This window comes from Enhydra lutris, unplaced genomic scaffold (assembly GCF_002288905.1).
Source record: "Enhydra lutris kenyoni isolate GAN:26980312 unplaced genomic scaffold, ASM228890v2 scaffoldscaffold54, whole genome shotgun sequence".
NCBI lineage: Eukaryota > Metazoa > Chordata > Mammalia > Carnivora > Mustelidae > Enhydra > Enhydra lutris.
Window position 1 is genome coordinate 877812 of NW_019154138.1, and position 24793 is coordinate 902604.

Below are 24793 nucleotides of genomic sequence, written 5' to 3' on the forward strand. Positions count from 1 at the left end.
ACTTATTTCTTCATTTATTTGTTTATATTAAATATTTTATCTATTTATTTGTCAGAGAGAGAGAGAGAACAAACAGAAGAAATGGTAGACAGAGTCAGAAACAGGCTCCCTGCTGAGCAAGGAGCCTGATGTGGATTCAATCCCAGGACCCTGGGATCATGAACTGAGCCAAAGGCAGACACTTAACCAACTGAGCCACCAGGCATCCCATTAACTAAGTGGAATTTAAATAAAAACTTAAAAACAAAAAAAAGAAGAGCAACTCTTATGTACAGACTTATGAGTAAAGCAGAAATTTAAAAAAAAAAGCAGAAATAAAAAAAAGTCATTCTCTACTGATGTTAAAGGACTGTTAAAGGGCTTTAACTATATCTTTTATGCATTTCTGTCTCCTGAGTTGTTTCATTTTTAAGAGAATTCTTAATTTTCCAACATGATGGGATCCTACTCAGGGGATTTGGGTTAGAGAAGAAAACTTAGTTTTGCTCACAAAAATAGTGGCTAGACATTTAAAATCAAATTCAACTTGACAGTAATTTATTTCTCAAGTGGCATGACTCAATCAAGGTGATGAATGCTCTAAAATTTATGAGTAGCACCTGTTGGTATCTCTGACAATGGCTACATCAGATCCAACTGCAAACGCAGTACATATGGTCAGAAAAGCTTAGTAGATTATTCCTTTTGTAAATCCATGGGCAGGACAGTTTAGCATACAAAATGAGTTATTTAAAATGATTTAAACTCAAAGGAGGGGCAAGATGGCAGAGAAGTAGGAGACCCTGTTTCAACTGGTCCCCTAAAGTGATCTAAATATCTACCAGAACACTCTGAACACCCATGAATTCAGCCTGAGATGTAGGATTATATACTTCTGGATCTCTACGGGGCAGAAGACACCAGTGGAGAGGTAAAGCAGAGTGAAACTTGGACTGATATCGGAAGATAAATGAAGGGGGAGGGAGCCACCAGAAGCGACCCACTGGAAATTAATACCCCAATACAAAAGTGCCCTGTGACTGGGGACCAGCATTAACTTGGAGACTGGTTAAAAGCACTCAAAAAGAGCAAAAGATCTTAAGGGGCAACTGGTGGAACTGGGTGGTCCTGGGCACAGGCCTTAGCCCACAGACTGAGGATGGCCACCACCCAGCAACCACCCATGCCAGAGAGACTGTGGCGGAACCTCGAGTTCCTGGTCCCTCAGCTTCCAGAGTTGTGTGGCTTGCACCACCAGTTGGCTGAGTGCACTCCTGCCCCTCATGACAGAGTCTGGTGGTCGCTTTCTAGAACCACATCCTTTTGCACTCTGCCTGTACTGCATTACTGGGTCTGAACCATACCTCCACATGCACCATGCTAGCTGGCGGTCTCTATGCCTGGCTGAACGTCTGGACGCTCACAGCCGGCGCCTGAAGAAACTTAGCACGTTCTCTAGCCGGGATCCCTCAGGGGCAGCGACCTGAGAAACCATGAGTTCTGGACCCCAGACAGTAGCCCCCGCAAAGGCAGCCACCAGAAGCAGGTTCTCTGGACCAATATCACTCCTGGTTTTAGTGGCACAGGGTTGCAGAAACAAGTGGGTGCTTCGGATGACCACTGAGACGGTGGCTGGTTGCGTGTACTGCCTGTGGGAGGTTGCACGGTTCAGCGGAGTTTTGCAGAAGGGGAGTCTGTGTCTTCTGGACCACCCTGAGGGGAGCTGACTGAGGCTTCTCTCTGAAGCAGAGGTCTGGGTGCACTCTGCTTTCCATTATACCTCCAAAAAGCAGCAAAAAGCTGCCAAAGAACAAAAACCTCCAGAGAACAAAAGCCTGAAAAACGTGTTTCCACAGAGCCCAGCCCCTTGATATGGGGAAGGAGGACTCAACCCAAGAAGAATGCATGAAAAACAACCACCACAGGGTTCACATAAAACTGTAAAACCCCAACATCAGGGGAAAACAATATATTAAGCTCCCGGTATAGCCTTAAAACCTGTATATTTCATAGATACAATTTTTATTTTTAATTCGTTCTATTCTTGTTCATTAAAAATTTTTTTAACCTACTTACCATTACAACTACAGGTTTAATACAATATATTTCATAAAAACCTTTTAACTTGAACTTTCTTCATACATATACCTCTATTTTTCTTTTTCTTTTCTATTTTTTTTGATATACATATAGATATAAGCTTCAAGGTAATCCTCTTTCTCTAATCAATACTACCCCTATATATTAAACAGTTTTATTCTCCTTTCTCTCTGGAAGTTGAGACCTTTAACAAAGATACCAAGATACACCCAGGAAAAATCAAAATAACCTTCCTCACCCACAGGAGGGTTTATAACCACCCTCCCATCTTTTTCTTCTGTCAGTGTTTCTGTGTATTGGTTTCTGTTCTAGTATTATATAAATCTTATCCTTGGGGTTCATTGTGGCTGGGTTCTTTCTTTTTTTCTCTTGTCATTTACTTTGGTCTGTCTTTTTGTTTGTCCGTTTTTGTTTGTATACCTTATAAATCTTACTTTTGGGGCTCCTTCTGACTGGGTCTTCTCTTTTCTCTCTCTTTTCATCTTTTTTCTTTCTTTTGGATAGTGACTTCTGATTGCTCTGAAGTGTTCCAGGGTGCACTTTGCCTGGACCGTAGTAGATATATTCACTTATACATCCTTTCAACTACCTCTCACTAAAATGACTAGGAGGAACATCCAAGAGAGGGAAAATTCAGAGACTGTGCCCTCTCCATCAGAACTATTGGATATGGACATAAACAGTATGTTGGAAAGGGAATTCAGGGTAACAATTATCCAGGCAATGGCTAGGTTGGAGAAAACCATTAGTGACAACATAGAATCTCTAAGGACAGGAGTGAGAGCTGACCTGGCAGAAGTTAAAAATGCTATCAGTGAGATCCAATCCAGTCTAAATACTCTAACAGCTAAGGTAACCAAGGCAGAAGATTGAATTAGTGATCTAGAAACAAACTGATAGAAAAGAAGGATCAAGAGGAGGCCTGGAACAAACAGCTTAGAAACTCTGAAAATGGAATTAGGGAAATAAATGATGCCATGAAACATTCCAAAGTCAGAATTATTGGGATCCCTGAGTGGGGTGGAGAGAGAGAGAAGACCAGAAAATATAGTTGAACAAATTCTGGATGAAAATTTCCCTTGTCTGGGGAATGGAAGCAGCGTTTGTGTCCTAGAAGCAGAAAGGACACCCCTCCAAGATCAACGAATCTAGAAACACCTCGAGACACTTGATTGTGAGACTGACAAATCATAATTTGAGACAAGAGCTTCTGAGGGCAGTGAGGGGGAAGAGATTCCTTACATACAGAGAAAGGTCAGACCTGTTCGTAGAAACCTGGCAAGACATATTCAGGGCACTAAATGAGAAGAACATGCAGTCAAGAATACTTTATCCAGCAAGGCTGACATTCAAAATGGTTGGAGAGATAGAGAGCTTCCAAGCCTGGCAAGGTTTAGAAGAGTATGTGACTACCAAGCCGGCACTACAAGAAATGTTAAGGGGGGGGGGGTGGTTTCTATAAAAGAAGAAAGAACCAAAGAGTGACAGAAAATAGAAATTTACAGAGACGATCTATAGAAACAAGGACTTCTCAGGCAACATGATATCAATAAAAACGTATTTTTCAATAATCACTCTCAATATGAATGGCTCAATTGCTCCCATAAAACGGCATAGGGTTGCAGAACCGCATAAAACGATAGAACCCATCCATATGCTCTCTACAAGAGACACACTTGGAACCTAAAGATACATCCAGACTGAAAGTGAAGGAATGGAGAAGCATTGTTCATGCCAACGGGCCTCTGAAGAAAGCTGGGGTAGTGATTTTCATATTAGATAAATTAGATTTTAAACTAAAGACTGTAGTCAGAGATACGAAAGGACACTACATCATTCTTAAAGGGTCTATCCACCAAGAAGATCTTACAATTGTAAATATTTATGCCCCCAATATGGGAGCAGTCACATGTTAATCAAAATAAAGAGTCATACTGACATGAACACATTAATTGTAGGGGATCTTAACACCACTCTCAGCAATAGACAGGTCATCTAAGCAGAAAATCAACAAAGAAACAAGAGCAATGAATGACACATTGGAGCATGTGGACTTCATAGATATTTATAGAACATTCCACCCTGAAACAACAGAATATCCATTCTTCTTGAGGGCACATGGAACCTTCTCCTGAACAGACCACTTACTGGGTCACAAATCAGGGCTCAACCGATACCAAAAGAATGAGATTACTCCCTGCATATTCTCAAACCACAATGCTTTGAAACTGGAACTCAACCACAAGAAAAAGTCTGGAAGGAATTAAAACACTTCGAAGCTAAAGACCACCCTGCTTAAGAATGTTTGAATCAACCAGGAAATCAAAGCAGAACTTAAACAATTCATGGAAACCAATGAGAATGAAGAAACATTGGTCCAAAAACCTATGGAATACGGTAAAGGTGGTCCTAAGGGGGAAATACATAGTCATGCAAGCCTCACTCAAAAAAATTGAAAAATCCAAAATACGCCAGCTCTCTTTACACCTTAAAGAACTGGAAAATCAACAACAAATTACGCCAACCCCACGCAAAAGGAGGGAAATAATCAAGATTAGAGCAGACATCAATGAGATAGAAACTAGAGATGTAGTAGAACATATCAACGAAACTAGAAGCTGGTTCTTTGAAAGAATCAATAACATCGATACACCACTGGCCAAACTAATCCAAAAGAAAAGAGAGAGGACCCAAATTAATGAAATTATGAATGAAAGGGGAGAGATCATGACTAACAACAAGGAAATAGAAATAACCACTAGAAAATATTATCAACAGTTATATGCCAATAAGTTAAGCAACCTAGAAGAAATGGATGCATTCCTGGAAACCTACAAACTTCCAAGACTGAATCTGGAAGAAACTGACAACCTGAAGAGACCAAAATCTAGTAATGAGACTGAAGCAGTGATCAAAAACCTCCCAATAAACAAGACCCCAGGACCTGATGGATTCCCTGGGGAATTCTACCAAACATCCAAGGAAGAAAAAATACCTATTCTCCTGAAGCTGTTTCAAAAAATAGAGACAGAAGGAAAACTTCCAGACTTTCTATGAAGCCAGCATTACCTGGATCCCAAAACCAGGTAAAGATCCCATCAAAAAGGAGAACTTCACTTATTTGTGGAGTACAACAAATAACAGGGAGGACAAGGGGAGATGGAGAGGAGAAGGGAGTTGAAGGAAATTGGAAGGGGAGGTGAATCATGAGAGACTATGGACTCTGAAAAACAACCTGAGGGTTTTGAAGGGGCGGGGGGTGGGAGGTTGGAGGAACCAGGTGGTGGGTATTAGGGAGGGCACGGATTGCATGGAGCACTGGGTGTTGTGCAAAAACAATGAATACTGTTATACTGAAAAGAAATAAAAAATTAAAAAAAAAAAGAAAAAAAGAAAAAGGAGAACTTCAGACCAATACCCAAGATTCTCAACAAGATCCTAGCTATTAGGATCCAACAGTACATGAAAAAGATTATCCACTATGACCAGGTGGGATTTATCTCTGGGATGCAAGGGTGGTTCAACATTTGCAAGTCAATCAATGTGACAGAACAAATCAAAAAGAGAAGAGAGAAGAATCACACGGTCCTCTCAACTGGGGCAGAAAAAGCATTTGACAAGATACAGCATCCATTCCTGATTAAAACACTTCAAAGTATAGGGATAGAGGGAACATTCATCAACTTAACAAAATCTACCTATGAAAAACTCACAGCGAATATCATTCTCAATGGGGAAAAGCTGACAGACTTCCCTTTGAGATCAGGAACACAATAAGGATGCCCACTCTCTCCACGGTTGTTCAACATAGTACTATAAGTCCTAGTAACAGCAATCAGACAACAAAAAGAAATAAAAGGTATTCAAGTTGGCAAAGAAGAAGTCGAACTCTTTCTCTTTGCAGATGACATGATACTTTATATGGAAAACCCAAAAGACTCCACCCCCAAACTCCTAGAATTCATACAGCAATTCAGTTATGTGGCAGGATAAAAAATCAATACACAGAAATCATCTGCTTTCTTATACACTAACAATGAAAATATGGAAAGGGAAATTAGAGAATTGATTCCATTTGCTATAGTAACAAGAACCGTATGATACCTTGGAATAACCCTAACCAAAGAGGTAAAGGATCTGTACTTGAGGAACTACAGAACACTCATGAAAGAAACCGAAGAAGACACAAAAAGATGCAAAAGCATTCCATGCTCATGGATCGGAAGAATAAACCTTGTTAAAATGTCTATGCTGCCTAGAGCCGTGTATACTTTCAATGCCATCCTGATCAAAATTCCACTGGCATTTTTCTTTCTTTCTTTCTTTCTTTTTTTAAAGATTTTATTTATTTATTTGACAGATAGAGATCACAAGTAGGCAGAGAGAGGAGGAAGCAGGCTCCATGCTGAGCAGAGAACCCGATGTGAGGCTCGATCCCAGGACCCTGGGATCATGTTCTGAGCTGAAGGCAGAGGCTTTAACCCACTGAGCCACCCAGGCGCCCCTCCACTGGCATTTTTCAAAGAGCTGGAAGAAACAACCCTAAAATATGTATGGAACCAGAGGAGACCCCGAATTGCTAAGGAAATGCTGAAAAAGAAAAACAAAACTGGGGGCATCATGTTGCCTGATTCAAGCTTTACTACAAAGCTTTGATCACCAACACAGCATGGCACTGGCATAAAAACATAGACCAGTGGAACAGAGTAGAGAGCCCAGATATGGACCTGCAACTCTATGGTCAACTAATCTTCAACAAAGCAGGAAAAAATATACAGTGGAAAAAAGACAGTCTCTTCAATAAGTGGTGCTGTGAAACTGGACGTCTATGTATAGAAGAATGAAACTCGATCATTCTCTTTCACCATATACAACGATAAATTCGAAATGGATAAAAGGTCTCAATGTGAGGCAGGAATGTATCAAAATCCCACAGGAGAACATAGGCCGTAACCTCTTCCAAATTGGCCATAGCAACTTCTTTCAAGACATGTCTCCAGGGGTGCCTGAGTGGCTCAGTTGTTAAGCATCTACCTTCGGCTCAGGTCATGATCCCAGGGTCCTGGGATTGAGCTCTGCATCGGGGTCTCTGCTCCACGGAGGTCTGCTTCTCCCTCTCCCACTCCCTCTGCTGTGTTCTCTGTCTAGCTGTGTCTCTCTCTGTCAAATAAAAAAAAATCTTCAAAAAAAGGACACATCTCCAAAGGCAAAAGACACAAAAGCTAAAATGAACTTTTGGGACTTCCTCAGGATCAAAAGCTTCTGCACAGCAAAGGAAACAGTCAACAAAACAAAAAGGCAGGCCACAGAATGGGAAAAGATATTCGCAAATGACACTATAGACAAAGGGCTGATATCAAGATCTATAGAGAACTCCTCAAACTCAACAACCACAAAACAGATAATCATGTCAAAAGATGGGCAGAAGACATGAACAGACACTTCTCCAAAGAAGACATACAAATGGCTAACAGACACATGAAAAATGGTCATCATCATTAGGCACCAGGGAGATTCAAATCAAAACCACATTGAGATACCATGTTATAGCAGTTAGAATGGCCAAAATCAACAAGACAGGAAACAACAAGTGTTGGAGAGGATGTGGAGAAAGGGGAACCCTCTTACACTGTTGGTGGGAATCCAAGTTGGTGCAGCCGCTTTGGGAAAATAGTGTGGAGATTCCTTAAGAAATTAAAAATAGAGCTTCCCTATGACCCTGTAATCGCACTACTGGGTATTTACCCCAAAGATACAGATGTAGTGAACAGAAGGGCCGTCTGCGCCCCAATGTTCATAACAGCAATGGCCAAGTTGCCAAACTGTGGAAAGAGCCAAGATGCCCTTTAAAAGACAAAAGGATAAAGATGATATGGTCCATATATACAATGGTGTATTATGTATGCCTCCATCAGAAGGATGAATACCCAACTTTTGTATCAACATAGATGGGACTGGAGGAGATTATGCTGAGTGAAATAAGTCAAGCAGAGAGAGTCAATTATCATATGTTTTCACTTACTTGTGAAGCATAAGGAATAACATGGAGGACATTGGGAGAAGGAGAGGAGAGTGAGTTGGGGGAAATCGGAGGGGGAAACCATGAGAGATTGTGAACACTGAGAAACAAATGGAGGGTTTTTGAGGGGAGGTGGGTGGGGGGTTGGGTGAGCCTGGTGGGGGGTATTAAGGAAGGCATATATTGCATGGATCACTGGGTGTGGTGCATAAACAATGAATCTTGGAACACTGAAAAAAAAATACGATGATTTAAACTCATAGTCACTCAAAAGGAAACTTCTAACAATAGGCAGTTATGCCCCATCCTGTTTCTGAACTCTTGGTTTGCGTGCTGCTTTCTTCATACCTGTTGTCAGTCTCCTTCTAAGCACCAGAGAGGGACTTTCTACTCACTAGGATAACAGTGGCCTTAATGAGAGAATCTGTCTACATGGTTTCTATGTTTCACATTAGTGTAACATCCTGGAAGGGAATATTTTTGCTATATCTAGAGCAATGTAGTGATAAAATGCTTCAAGTGTAATAAATTCCAGTAAGTTGGAAAAAGTAAAGCAAAGCATTAACCTCTCTGGGCTTCATTTCCTTGTCTATAAAATGATATGGTTAAACTAAATGATCTTTATCATATCCACCCACTCGTTCAACATCTTTTTAGCATCTCCATGTGCTTGGCACTCAGATATTAGAGAAACACAAATGAGGTATGCTCCTTTCCTTTGAGTAACTTTGTGAGGGAGACAGATGTGGAAACAGACAAATATCATGTGGCAATGGCTCTGCTAGAATTACGACTGTGTGTGATGGGAAGTGAGCTGATGCAGATACTGCTTAGATGTATTCACAAGAACGTGATGTCTGTGTGGTCAGAAACTTAACAGGTAATCACTTTCAGAAGTTATAATACTCTTTTATCAGTGACTTGCTAATACTATCAACACATATTTTATAGTATATAAAACTCCACACACACACACACAGAGTAAGTTAAAACCAATCAAATCATTAAGAAACTTTAAGTTATAGCAACTGATTAAAATAATGAGACACACTCATGGCCTCTCCCTCATTCAGAAACAAGTATTAGGTAAAGCTTATCTTACTGGTGTAACGTACACCCCAAGAACACTTGACAATTATAAAAACGGCTCATATTCCCATTTTAGCTATACAAAATCTGAAGTTAATGATAATTCTGTAGAAGGAAATAATTTTGTCAAGAATAAGGAACTGATTAAAGTAGTCCCCAAACCTCACATGTGACATTATAAATGTATTTTTCACGAAGCAGAAACAAGTACAGTATGATTAAGCATAAAAATTAAATGGATATTAAATGTATTAAAGCTTCCTTTCAAATAGCTACATGAAATAATTTAAAAAACTTAATGTTAACTCCAAAAGTACATCTTTAATGATATGGAAAGTGGACAGCTTGTAATGCAAATAGTAAACCTTATAGTGTCTATTAAACCTCTAATTAACCTTCTTTTAAATCTGTCTTCTCTGCTGTTAGAATAGGAGAATGTTATTTATAGGTTATGTTAAGAGTGTTCACATCAATAAGAAGAGACTTAACCTTTCTTTTTTAATGTCAAAGGGTCTTACATGAGAATTGGAACTTCATCATTTAAACCTGAAAACCTAATTAAAATACTGTGCCAAAAATAAGAAAAGAAAAGGCTTGTTAAGCCAGATAGGGAAGTTCTAGTGATGCTTTGTAAATCTGTCATATTTACTTATAGAATAATATCTAACATTTCCAAAATAATCCCATACAGCATCCATTATGAAACTTCATCCTGAAAATGCTCTATCAGAAAAGGCAAACAACTAAATTCAAGCCCATAGGCTTAAACAAAAATCACAATTTGGCACTAGGATGGACTCCTTTTAGGTTGGCAAATGCCTACTAAATGTGAAAGTTTTATCTCTGTAGTGCCACAGACCTGCTCCCCAGCAAAACAAGCACAACTGGGAAAAATCATCTAAAAAAACCCATTTTAAGTCTCTGAACATTGTTGTAAGCCTATAGCAAATAAAGAAATAGCTCTTCAAAAAAAGAAAAAGAAAAAAAAATATATATCCAAACTCAGTAAGAATAGTGAGAATCTGTGGTGTAAGAACCACAACCAGCTCTCTTCCTGTCTCTCCTAGCTCAGTGTGATTGAAACTCTGCTTTAGGCAGGTATAGCCAAAATAGAGAGTTCCTTTCTCCCCAGCTACCAATCAAACTATTCCTCTATGCCAATCTTTTCTTCTAGAGTAACTAAGAGTTATGGCACATATTTCAGACAGGCAGGTGCCTGCAGTTTTCAGGCCCACCCCCCAGCAATGTGTTGCAGAGGCTAAACTTCAAGTGAGTAGAGCTGAGATATCAGGGACTCTCTTCTTCAACTCAGCCCCCACTCATGGGATGGAGGATCTTCCTTAGGCACAGCGCATTTTAAAATAGTGGTGATCATCAGCATCTTAGCTTATTTGTAGGTTGTTCGTTCCATGCCAGTGAGTAAGCCAAGAAGATCAGAAGCTACCACCCTCAACCTGTGCTATCCTAGAGCAGGTGTGTCATGCAAAGAAGTAACCTCACTGTCCTGGCTCCTAGGTTTGGAGCCATGGATCAAGGATTTTACCTAGGAGGAGAGGCAGGCTGTACACAGAGAGCTCCCAAGCTCTTGTCTAAGGAACTGACTCTATTTGAAACAGAAAAGTTGGGAAGTTCAAGACTAAGGGCAAACTCAAAACTAATGAAAGAAAAACAATTAGAGGAGGCTGTCAGCTTCATGAAAGAAATATCCTAAATGACAGACTGGAAAGAACTAAGGAATGAGAACTTAGCTGAGAGAACTAAGGAAATAAGAAATAAGAACCCAGCTGGGGTCTAAGTAACCTAAAACACTGACCTAAAAAATTAATCTGCAAAGGAGTCCAAACTTAATTATATCAGATTATGGAGCAATTTATGCCCAAGGTATTGTTGAAAATAATAGAGCGATGAGCTGGTAGTTAACCTAACAGTTGAGTGTGATCAGGGAAAGAGAAAAAAAGAGTCCCACTAAAACTACTGTCACCCAGGGTGACTGTGCACACATCCTAAGCTGTAGCTTCTGAGGCTGAGGAATATCAGCTGACCAGAAGAGGGAAAAGAAACAAAACAATACATAGAGAGAAGCAGAGCTATAAAAATAGTGGCACTGTCATTTTAGGACAATTGGAGCTTAGATGCTCAGGAAGTAATATGGGAGGTCACCTGGTCCCCAGAGTTTCCTGGATCTCTAACAACAGCCACGGACACATCCACCTACTGTATCTGCTCCTTTTCTGACTACATCATACACTTCAGGTTGCCTGAGCCTTTATTCCTCCAGCATAATTATATGATCAGTAGTGTAATAATACGCAGTACATACAATACACTATCCAAAGGGCTGTGCTGATGTTGAAATGTTCTGAGAGTTCAAGAAAAGGTCCTTAGAAGACTGGAGAGATCCTGCAAGAATGACAGGCAAAGAGGAAATGGGCAGGTTTCATAGTGCTTACAGGATTATCTTTTGAAGTTTATTCACAGGTAAGAGTGACTGAAGATGAGAGGATTCTGGGAAGATGGTGGAGTAGGAAGCACCAAGAATCTGTTTCCCACCAAGGACAATAACTGCACTGGCAGAATCTGCCTCTTGTAATTATTTTGGAATTCTGTAGTCTATCAAAGGCTTTGCAATTTCCACAGGAAGACACTGATGGTAAACTACACTTAATTTTGTTCTACTTCAGCTCTTAGCTCCTAGCTCCTAGTATCAGCAACCCACCCCTCATCCCCAGTTCCACAGAAGGCAGTGTGCACAAGCTGGTGTGGGCACAGAGAGCTTTGTCCTCCAAATACTGAGGATCTATTCTCTAATCACTGACTGCTAATTCTGAGGTACAGGCAAGCAGGACAGCAGCAATCATTGTTGTACGTCTCTCATTGTTGCACCCCACACTACCAGCAAATATAACTTCCAAGGGATTTAAAGGGCTGGTCCCCTGAGCTCCATTTTTCTCTTTTTCCCAATTTAGGAACCAGACATTAAAAACCAGGACATTAAAGAGCAATTGAATATATGGGAAAAATTAGAAAGTGACCACACATGCTCAGGAAAAGGCACAGGTCCAGAAAAGACCTGAGAAGACCTTAAGTTCATAACTCAGGGTGTCTCTTGGCACTGAGAGAGCCTGCAATAAACAACAACAACCAGTAAGTTCTGGGGAAGGAAGAGAATCTAATTTCAAGATTTAAAACATTATTAGATTCAAACGTCCAGTGTTCAACAAGAAATCACAGTGCATACAAAGAAAAAGTAAAGGACAGCCCATTCAAAGGAAAATAAAATCAACAGAAACTGTCCCTGAAAAAGACCTGGTGGTAAATCTAGTAGACAAAGATGATCAAAGAACAATAGGAAGATGTGCAGAAAGTCAATAAAACAATGTTTGAGCAAAACAGAAATATCAATAAAGATCTAGAAAACCTAAAAAGAAACCATGATTAAATATTAGAGTGAAAAAGTATAGTAAATGAATGAAACATCTACCAGAGGAAATTAAAGACAGATTTTAGCAGGCAGAGGAAAAAAATAAAGCAGTAAACTTGAAAGGACACTGGAAATTACTGAGTCTAGAACAGACAGATAAAAGACTAAAGAAAAAGGCACAGTCCCTAAGGGGCCTGTGGGACACTGTGGGAGTCTCACAAGGAGAAGAAAGGGGTATAGAGAAAATGAAGAACGAATGGCTGAAAGTTTCCTTAATTTGATGAAATACATGAATATAAATATCCAAGAAGCTCAATGAACTCCCAAAAAGATGAATTCAAGAAGAGTCACACCAAGACAATGTAATCAAAACTTTTACGACAGAGTTAGCAATTAATCACATAAAGAGGATCCTAAATAAGATTAAAATATTTTAAATAGAAACACTGGAGGTCAAAAGGGCAGTGCACCAGTAAATTCAAACTGCTAGAAGAAATCAACTGTCAACCAAGAATCCTATATCCAGCAAAACTGTACAACAGTGAGGGAGGAACTAAGACATGCAGATGAATAAAAGGTAAGGAAATTCATGATCATTAGACCTACTCTGAAAAAGCCTCTCCAGGGAGTCTTTCAGGGGGTAATAAAATAGCATTAGACAATGACCTGAAGCCATATACTGAAATAAAAATATTAGTAAAAATAAATACAGCTAGTGTTTAATTTTTTAATATTTTTATATTATTTTTTATAAGCTAGTGGTTTTTTTTCTCCCTAAGATTTTATTTATTTATTTGACAGATACAGCAAGACAGGGAACATAAGCAGGAGGAGTGGGAGAGGGAGAAGCCGGCTTCCTGCTGAGCAGGGAGCGTGATGCAGGGCTCAGTCCCAGGACCCTGGGATCATGACCTGAGCCAAAGCCACACTCTCTTAATCAACAACCTAACTTTACAACTTACAGCACTAGAAAAACAAACTAAATCCAAAGCTAGCAGAAAAATGGAAATAATAAAAAAAAAAAAAGAAAGAAAGAAAGGAACTAATATAGATCAGAGTAAGAGATACATACACAAAATAGGGAACAAAAATAATAGAAAAAAAATCAATGAATCCAAAAGTTGGTTCATGGAAAAGATTCAGAAAATTGGCAAATCTTTATCTAGATGGACTTCAAAAAAAAGAGAGAAGACACAAATTACTAAAATCAGAAATGATCACGAGAACATTACTACCATAGCTATGAAAGTAAAGGATTATAAGAGAGCAGTATGAACCTAAACCATGAAGAAGTAGAAAAATCTGAACAGATCTATAAATAATAATAATAAAATCAGTAATCAAAACTCTCCCAACAAAGAAAATCCGTAGATGTGATGGCTCCACTAGTGAATTCTATTAAATATTTAAAGAAGGACTAATACCAATCCTCAAATGTTTCCAAAAACTTTAGAGGAGGGAACATTTACTAACTCATTCTATGAGATCAGCATTACCCTGATACCAAAGCTGGATAAAGACATTGCAAGGAAAAAACCCCCAAACTGCAAGCCAATATCCTTTATAAAAACTAATGGAAAAGCCCTCAACAAAATTCAGAAAACTAAATTCAGCAGCATTTGAAAGAGATTATACCATGATCAAGTGGGATTCTTTCCTAGAATACAAGGATGATACCACATATGAATACTGATCAGTATATTATATCACTTTAAACAGAATGAAGAAAAAGGACACCTGGTCTTCTCCACTGATGCAGAAAAAGCATTTGGCAAAAATCAATACCATTTCATGATAAAAACACTTAAACTAGAAATAGAAGGAAACTATTTCAACATAAATAAAACCTAGTGTGAAAAACCCACAGTTAACATCATATTCAGTGGTGAAAGACTGAAAGCTTTTTCTCTAAGATGAAGAAAGAAGTAAGAACGATCACTATCACCACTTCTGTTAAACAAAGTACTAGAAGTTCTAGCCAAAACAACTAGGCAAGAAAAAGAAATAAAAGGCATCCAAATTGGAAAGGAAGAAGTAAAATTATCTCTGTTCACAGATTATATGATCTTAATTATAGAAAACCCTAAATATTCCACAAAAATTATAGAACTAATAAGTGAAATTAGCAAAGTAGCAGGATACAAAATTAACACGCAGAAGTTGGTTGCATTACCATACACTAACAATGAACAATCCCAAAACACAATTAAGAAAACAATTTCATTTATAGTTGAATCAAAAAATATAATACTCAGGAGTTAACCAAGGAGGTAAAAGACCTGTACAATGAAAACTATAAAACAATTCTGAAAGAAATCATTAAGAAGACAAACAAATGGAAACACACATGTCACATTCCAGGATTGGAAGAAAATAATGTTACAACAACAGCAACAAAACAACAAGCATATGGAACTTTGTAAAAATTTAAAAAACATTTTTGCATCAAATAGTAAGAATAGAGTATGAGGCATCCCACAGAATTGGAGTAAATGTTGGCAAATCATGTATCGATGAGGGAGAAAGAGCTCAAACATGTAAAAAACTCAAAAAACTTAATAATGACAACAAGAAAACAACCCAATTAAACAAGGGCAAAAGATTAGAATAGACAGTTCTCCAAAGAAAATATGCAAATGACCAATAAGTATGTAAAAAGATGCTTAACATCAGTAAACATTAGGGAAACAATTACAACAAAGTATCTTTACACCCACTAGGATGACTACTGTGGAGAAAAACAAAATAACATATGTCAGCAAGCATGTAGAGAAATTGGAACCCTCTTACACTGTTGTTGGGAATGTAAAATGGTAAAGCTGCAAAGAGGGCAGTTCCTCAAAAAATTAAAAATAGAATTACCACAGAATCCAGCAATTCCAGGTATATACCTAAAAATTAAAAACAAGGTCTCCAAGAGATGTTTCTACACCCATGTTCATAATAGTATTTTTCATTGTAGTTGAAACATGGAAGCAACCTAAGCACCATCAATCAGCAGATAAACATGGTATACACACACAATGGAATATTATACAGCCTGAAAAAGAATGGGATTTTTGACATATGCTATAACATGGATGAATCTTAAGAATATAATGGTAAATAAAATGAGCCAGTCACAAAAAAGGCAAATACTTCATGACTCCAGTTAAATGAGGGACTTAGAGTAGTTAAAATCACAGACACATAAGGAGAATACCTTATGTAGTTGCCAGGGGTTGGGGCAGAGGAGAGTAAGTTAGTGGTTAGAGTTTCTACTTTACAAGATGATAAGAGTTATGGGAGGACTGTAGTGATGGTAGTTCCGGATTATGAATGGATTTATTATCAATGTTATTATCAATAAATTATCAAAAAGTATAATTAAAAAATAGGTAGTAAATTTTACATGTATAAATAAAATGCAAACATTTAAAAATTCTTGTAAAAAAAAAGAGTGACTTCATATCACAAGAAATAAAAGGTTTTTTATTAAATACAAGACCATGGGATTATAACAAGCTTCAACAAACATCTGGCTCTTTTATGTTTTGGGGATTAATAAAACTATGGGCAACCATAACACGTTAACAGTTCAGTGTCATTTAATATATAAAGCTTTTAATTTAAATCTCTTTAGGTAAATAGAATTCTCGATTACCATAGTGGATTAGGATTCATCCTTTGGGATATTAAAACATTTTATATACTTTGGTATATATGTTGGAAGTATCATTTATTCTAGTACTCATACTAGAAATGGTTCTGTGAGCAATAGGAAAGAATTTACTCGCTTGTAGCAAGCTTTAAGAAGTCATTATTTTATGTGTAGTAGTTCATACACTAAATGTTTTTATAAAAGAACCCATTATTTCTTTCATCTGCATTATATTTTTAATGATCATGAAAATTAACTTTGGTTTAAGAAGACAGAAACATTTAAAAGTTAGATCTAACTGAGCTGTTTCACAGATATATTTTTAAGGGAAAAAAGTGTGTTTGGCATACTAATCTTTTTTTCAAGAGATTTATTTATTTTAGAAAGAGCAAGTGCATGTGCATGCAAACTGCGGGAAAGGCAGAGAGAAAGGGAGAGAATCCTCAAGCTGATTTTCCACTGAGCATGGAGCCCAGTGGGGTTCTCAATCCCAGGACCCTAAGTTCATGACCTGAGCCAAATTAAGAGGTGACCACTTAACCGACTGAGCCACCCAGGGGTTCCATACTGATCATCATTTTTAAACTGATTAGAAATAGTATACACTTTTATGTCAGCTGATCGCTTGCAATTCTCAGGAGTCAAAAGTACCTCTATCTCAGCTTACTCTGCATTCCCGAAAGCTTTGTTTTAAATCTGTCATGACTTACCGACATAGACTAATTCTAATGTTTATTTCAGAAATAAAAATTCTATTTCACCTTAGGTAAAGGCCATGGTGGGTGGGAGGAGGGACCACATATAATACTTTAAGAATGCCGACAGGATGCCGTGTCCCAGGCACTATGTGTTTTCTTAGGGTGGAAGGGCTAAGGTTCTATTATTCGCCAAAAGCTCTGTAATGAAAGTTCTTTCAAAAAAAAAAAAAAAAAAAAAAGATGGCCTCTTACTTTGTACAAAGTCGTCCTATATACACTTTTAGCTCATTTAAAACACATTTTAGTTACTTTGTATTTCTAAACATGGATACTGGAAGCGTTCTCAAATATTCTCAAAGCACGCCACAGGCATGACTGATACTGAGATGCTTGGTGCTAAAAAGAGTGCAATGGATTCTTTAGTCAGTAAAAATTAGTTTCTTATTACTCCATAATTTCAGCTAGCCTTCCAAAAAACATCAATGGGAAACTGACTCTCTTCGTTTTGGAAGGAAGGTAGGCATGGTGTATCTAAATACTTATTTTTAGGCATTTGTGTTTTGGATGCCAATATACAATATGAAGAGTCTGTTAAGATTACAGATAATTTCTACTAAGATAAATGTATACATCTTGGTCAAAACATTTTTATGTGACTTAATCTGAATGTTGATTTTATAATCCTTTTTTTGGGGAAATTTTATAATTTTAACTGTGCCAATTTAACAGTTTTAAGGCCCAGGACATTTAAAAAAATTTTTAATTTTTTTAATAAACATATAATGTATTATTAGCCCCAGGGGTACAGGTCTGTGAATCACCAGGTTTACACACTTCACAGCACTCACAGCACTCACCCACTCACCCAGGACATTTAATGTTAATAGTCTTTAAGTTCATAGTAAACCAGCTATAATGGATATAAACTGACTTAGTTCATGTTGAATATGACTAGATAATAATTCAATTTAAGCTACTTAATATACATTTACTACATAGGTTATTAAAAATATAATGAGCTACCACAATCATTTAAATTTTTTGGCATAACATGTGAGGTTTGGAGATGCTATAAACTGTCATTCAGATTAAAAGACATAGCACCTTACACATTCTAATTCTACTGAAGTGCTCAAGTAAACAGACTTGTTTTGAAAGTCTATATTACAGTCTAAACCTATGAAAAGCTAACTAGTTAGATTTAAAATGTCAGCATGATTCTGTTAATTAGTGACAAAGACTGGAAGAAATCTTCAGGTGATTAAGAATCACTGTTTAGGGTACTTAAATATATGGAAAACATATAATAGAAACAAATCATGTAATTTTATTTTCTTTATTGTGTAGTCAATAAGAGCTGAGTACTAAGAGTACCAAATACTACTTTAAAGTAAAATTTCCAAAGTTCTATTAATATAAAAATACCCGATTTCCTAATGTTGTCAAAAAAGCTGAGTTTCAAAAACTTCCTTGCATTTTTGTAGAGAATACAGTATTTTGCCTTGTGTCTATCGTCAGCAGTATGTGATCCTGGATATCAAATTAAGAACACATCTATATTCAGAAAGCAGGTGTGAAGAAATATCAAACCATGCAACATAATCTGCTACTAAATGTCATATCAGTCTCCTGGTAAAAGACTGCCTAATGTTTTAGGTATCTGATGACCCAACTTACATCTGCTCAGTTCAAAGGATATTTTGTTACTTTAGTCTGCTTGAGAATGTCAGAAAACTTTCAACTATCCCTTTTTATTTTCTTAAGAATATGGGTGAGGGAGAGGTCTACATTTGTCTCTGAAGCCACTCAGAGCAAATACATTGCTAAATGCCAAGATGAACAGGTAGAACTATTAGTGGTTGTTGAAATGTGTACATGGCTTTCTTCTCCAAGGGTAGCTGGAGGGGAGGATGAGGAAGGGGATAGGAACAGGAGACTACCGGACATATATCAGAATGAGAAAAGACTTCAATTTCAAATTGTGACAAAGTGAAGAAAAAGTTCAGGAAATATGAGAGAAAATGAGGCCTTGACTTCAGAACGAAAGACTGAAATCAGGAACAGACTCCTTCCTCAATGATTTTACTGTTTTTCTTGTTGAAAGAGCTGGGTTTAGCTAGGATTAGAGTGTCAGACTGTTGGAGAATGAGAGAAGCTAAGGGTATTTGGAAGAGAAGTGTTTTTAATGATGCACCATGGCCAGGGAGGGAGTGAAGGTGGGAGGGGGGATAGGTGGACAGAAAGCACTAGGGTCAGTCAGTGGACTGGAGGTCTCAGTAAAGTCCAATAAATGTTGCAGGGAAGGCACTTAAGGCAGGCAGCCTAGAAGGACAGGAGATAGTAGCAGGAGAGTGGGACATCTGATTAGTGATTTTTGGGATGGTATATTTTCTGGTACCTACAAGGTACAGGGAGTTAACTGAAGTCTCTGAAGTGGGAAGGTTGTGATGCTGGGTTGGGGTTATCTCTGTGGACAATAAAGTCCTCTAAAATGACAGCAGCAGTTAGATAACTATCTGGGAGGCATTATATCTCCAGGAAACTGACCAACTGGTGTTAGTTGTTAGTAATGTTGTTACTTAGGTGTAATGTTGTTAGTTAGGTGTTAGTAATGACGAATGGAAAATGGCTGGTATAGCTAGGTGGCAGAGCCTCAAACGAGTAGATGTGCAGAAACTTAGGGCAGAAATAATCTGTAAGTGTAATTTGCTTCTCGTCTGGAGACATTTTTGGTTACATAGAGGTATTTAAAGGATAGAGGCCAGGAATACTCCTAAACCTCCTAAAATGCACATGACAGTTCCTCACAACAAAGAATTATTCAGCTCAGTATGTCAATAATGCCACAGTTGAGGAACTGTGAGGCACAGGAAAGAGCATAAACAAGGCATAGCAATGAGGAAAACTAATGCATGCTTAGTTTTGTGCACCTGAAGTATAGGATAACAGCAGGGGAATTCCGGAATTAAAGCTGGGAAAGGAGGCTAGGGCCACACATATGCAGGCTAAGGAACCAGTGTCTAATTTAGAGGATAAAGAGGAGTTACTGTAAGTCTCTGAGAAAAAAAAATATGTATATACAACATCACTGATATGGGGTGGGGGTTACATATGACTGGAGCCTTAACAGTAATCTCTCTTTTCAGTTTACATGTACTTTTTTTTTTTTTTTTTTTTTTAAAGTAGGCCCCATGCCCAGCATAGAGCCCAACATGGGTCTTGAACTCAGGACCCTGAGATCAAGACCTGAGCTGAGATCAAGAATCAGATGCTTAATCTGCTGAGCCACCCAGGGTCCCTAATTTACAAGCCCTTTTAAGCATGCCTTTAATCACTCTTTAACACTTCACTGAAGTCTCTTCTTCACAGAACAGTAGGCCTTGGAGGAGAGACATTGTGTCCCACAGTTGACCAGGCACACACAGTAGTTTAGCCTAAAGTTCAGAATTTAAACTAACTACACTACTTTTTTTTTTTTTCAAAGAGTCAGTTTTCTTTTCTTTTCTTTTTTTTTTTTTAAAGATCTTTATTTATTTGACAGAGAGAGAGAGACAGAGAGAGAGGGAACACAAGCAGAGGGAGAGGGAGAAGCAGGCTTCCTGCGGAGCAGGGAGCCGGACATGGGTGGAGCTCAATCCCCACACCCTGGGATCATGACCTGAGCCAAAGGCAGATCCTTAACGACCAAGCCACCCAGATATCCCTGAGCTACACTACTTTTAACAACACTGCTCCTTCTTCAATTACTAAAAATAGAGAAAACATGAAAAACCTTTATTTTCTTTCTTATTTTCAGTGTTTATTTAGAGGGACTGAGGAACAAAGAAATGGCAAGAAACATGATGCAGAAAAAGAAAAAAAAAGGTCTGAATTAGTATGTAAATACTTCTTGGGCTGTCTGGGTGGCTCAGTGGGTTGGGTGTTTGCCTTTGGCTCAGGTCATGATCCTAGGGTCTTGCAATCAAGTCCCACGCTGGGCTCTTCGCTCAGTGGGGAGCCTGCCTCTCCCTCTCCCTCTCCCTGCTGCTCTATCTGCTTGTGCTTTTTCTCTCTCTCTGTCAAATAAATAAGTAAAATCTTAAAAAAAAAAAAAAAAAAGTATGTAAATACTCTCTGCCTGCCTCTCTGACTACTTGGGATTCCTTTTCTTCCCTTGTAAAAAAAAAAAATTTTTAAAAAAAAAATCTCTAAATTTTTTAAAAAATTTTTAAACTATCTCGTTCTTTTTTTTTTTTTTTTAAAGATTTTACTTATTTGACAGAGAGAGAGATCACAAGTAGTCAGAGAGGCAGGCAGAGAGAGAAAGGGAAGCAGGCTCCCTGCTGAGCAGAGAGCCCGATGCGGGGCTAGATCCCAGGACCCTAAGATCATGACCTAAGCCTAAGGCAGAGGCTTAACCCACTGAGCCACCCAGACACCCAGTATGTAAATACTTCTTAAAAAAACCAGCTGCAAAGTGTACTGCTTAATTCTGGAAATATTCATGAAAGCTAAAACATGGGTCACTAGACTTCTTCATTTTAACTCCTCTTCAAGAAAAAAATCTTTAACTCAAGCTTCCAAATTTGTACCATTTTTTATCTGTTCTGCAAATTTGTTTTGCTCACTTCAGTTAGTAGTTACGTTCTATAATGATGGTAATTTATAAAAGGCTGAATATAACCAAGGCAATCTGTTTCCAAAAAGAAAATATTACCTTGATCCAGGTTGCCCTCTCTATTTCTTTCCCTGAAAATAAGCTAGATACCAAACAAGGTCACCAAGGCAGTAATGCCCCCAAATAAATCAGATCCTTCCTGACAGATAAAGAATTTAATCCACAGGCAGGCATTCTTTCTAGAATGATAACCATAATGCCAAAATGTCACTTATTCCTTCTCTAGGGTACCGAATAGAGCCTTAGTGACATTAAAGAGCTAATATGATTACAATTACAATATGCTCATTCCATACTTAGGGAAAGCTTGTTCACCAGACAAAAGAAGTGTAATTCTTCAAACCACATGTGTGGATCAGACTAGATAACATCCACAATGGAAAGAACTTTCCATATCAGGAAGGAGAGAGCTGCTTGCTCTCCCTGCACTTTTAATCAGTTCAGATAAGTGTTTCCCTTTCTGTGCAGATCACATTTTGAAGGCTAGGACTATTCTGACAGATGGCAGAGAGTGTAAGATGTTGCCAAGGTGGAACTAAATTAATTTGTATCATCAAATAATAGATAATAAATTCAGTGAACATGAAATAAAAGGTAAATGGAATAATACTAGTAAGTGGATTTTAGAGAGCTACAATGTACTTTTCTTTTTTAAGCAAAAAACACTTTAAGAGCTATACCATAGAAAGGACACCTGGGTGGCTCAGTTGGTTAAGCGGCTGCCTTTGGCTCAGGTCATGATCCCAGTGTCCTGGGATCGAGTCCCACATCAGGCTCCTTGCTCGGCAGGGAGCCTGCTTCTCCCTCTGCCTCTGCCTACCTCTCTGTCTGCCTGTGCCCGCTCACTTTCTCTCCCTCTGTCTCTGACAAATAAATAAATAAAATCTTTAAAAAAAAAAAAAAGAGAGAGAGAGAGAGATACCATAGTAGAGAGTAGTAACCAACAAAAAAATTCAGAAACCTCACATTCTTTCCATTTCTTATCAGATACAATAAAGTTTCCCTTCTTTTTCATGCAGTATACTGTTATAAAGGACATTTTAAATAAGCTGTTATTATACTCACAATTCCCTATAACAAAGATTTTGTTTTACCTCATAATTGTATTTTTATCTAACTGGGAAATCAGTTACCTTTTTATAATATTTTCAGGACTTGAAGACCACATATAACAGTATGTCTCATGTCTCTTGATATTAACTAAGCAATCTCTGTCAGTGGGGTCATGTTGTCCTCCAGGTATGTGTGCTTTTATTGATAAAAATATTACAGTGATAATCAGATGGCTTTTTAGTTCAATCTGTTCATGTATTAGAATGCAATGAAAGAAAAGCTAACCTTATTGTATACTTGTTTGTATACTACAGGCACTGTGCTAGATACTCCACTTATATTCTCTAATTTTATCCCTTACCCTTCAATGTAGGAACTATTAACACCCTGATTTTTACAGATGGGGAGTATGAAGCGTAGGTGAGATAATTTGTTCAGCTGGTCAGTGGTAGAGGCAGGATTAAAACCCAGACCCACTGGACTTTCGAGCTTATGTTCTTAAGCACAATGGCACACTGTCCTCCTTTGCAACTGGCTTTTTCTTATTTTCATTCTTTCCTTCATCTTTCAAATAGGTATTGCTAGGCACCAGCACTGTGTCAGGAGCTGGGGCTAGAATGATGAACAGGGCGGGCAGACAGACAACTCTCCTTAAGAGCTGACAATCTCCTAGTGGAAAAAGACAAGTAAACGAGCAACTACAATAGTAGCAGTTACACTAGGTTCAGAGAAAGTTTCCCAGAAAAAAAGGAGAATTCTCATTTGAGAGCTAAAGGATATGTAAAAGTCAGCCAGTTGAAAGGAGGTAGGAGAATTCTGAGTATCTTGGGCAGAAGAAATAGAAAGTAAGTTCCATGTGGAGGAATACAAAGAGATGGGGTTTAGAGAAAGCTAACAAGGGGATTAGACAGGGCAGGGAATAGACTAGCAAGGGTCCTGGATGCTGTGATAAGGAGCATGAAATCCTTCCTGTTGGTTATGAGGTGCCATTAAGAGATTTTAATAAGGGTGTGATAAGATCAAATCTCTACTTTAGACTCTAGGATGTCGTCTGGATACTGGACTTGAAGAAAAGGACATTGGTGGCTAAGAGATCAGTCAGGGGACTGCTAAGGTAGAGTAAGTAAGATACGATATGGTCTAAAGCTGGGTAGTTGAAATAGTGGTTTCCAAAGATTGTTAGGAGGCAAAATCACGAAGATTTGGTAACTGATTAGATGTGAGGACTGAGGAAGAAAGGGAATAGGAATGACTCTTGTAAATGGCTTGGCAGCTGGTGAGGGGATGTTGCCACCAAGACAGAAAACAAAGCATGAGATGAGGTTTGGAGGGTAAGATAACGTTCTGTTTGGGGCATATGGAGTTTGAAATGCCTATGGTTTGCAGGAGTGGTAAAATCTGTGAGAGATCTAGATAGGAGACAAATTTGGAAGTTGGTGGCACATGTAATGTAGCTGATTTGGGCCACAGAAAGGAACCACCAAATCAATACAGTGCCCAGGAAGAGTGTTTATTGTAAAAAAAGGGAAGGGGTTAGAGGACAAAATCCTGAGCTTTACTCATATCTATCAGTCAGAGAGATAAAGAGAGCCCATGGAGGGTTCAAAAAAGAAAGAAAAAGAAAGCAAGTGTTATGAGGACAGAAAAATTGTGTCAGATGCTGCCTGGAGGTTAAATCAGAGCCAAAAAGACAGGGAATTATGGTGGGAGTTCTGGGAGATAAGTACTAGGTATGTCAAAGGGACTGGTGCCTAAAATGAGGTGGGGGTGTTGGTACAGGGGATGATTATTAAAACAATTAAAGATTAAAATCATTTGGGAAAGTCTTTTGTGCAATGCATTATTTATGTGGTTAATTACAAAGGATCATTTATTAAAAAAATCAGTGACCTCAGGAGAAATTATTGAAAGCACAATTTTCAAACTTGTCTAGTCAAGACATGTTTCAAAAGCCCCACTGCAGCTTTCCCTCATCCTTGCTCCAGTTTCCTTTTTCCTTGCCCCCCAGTTTGAGCCATATGGTCACGCTGCAGCTTCCCACGCCCACTATAAAGCAGGTTCTTCTGATATTCTTTCACTTGCCCACGTATTTCTTTGAGGTTTAGTTGATAGTTCACAAAGACACATTTTCTTATGT

At 38.2% G+C, this 24793-nt stretch overlaps 1 protein-coding gene across 1 annotated transcript in view; it reads right to left on the reverse strand.

The window, feature by feature from the left end:
* Positions 1-24793, reverse strand: part of LOC111157396 (integrin alpha FG-GAP repeat containing 1) — a 303742-nt gene that overhangs the window by 219702 nt on the left and 59247 nt on the right. The gene's annotated exons all lie outside the window — the stretch shown is intronic.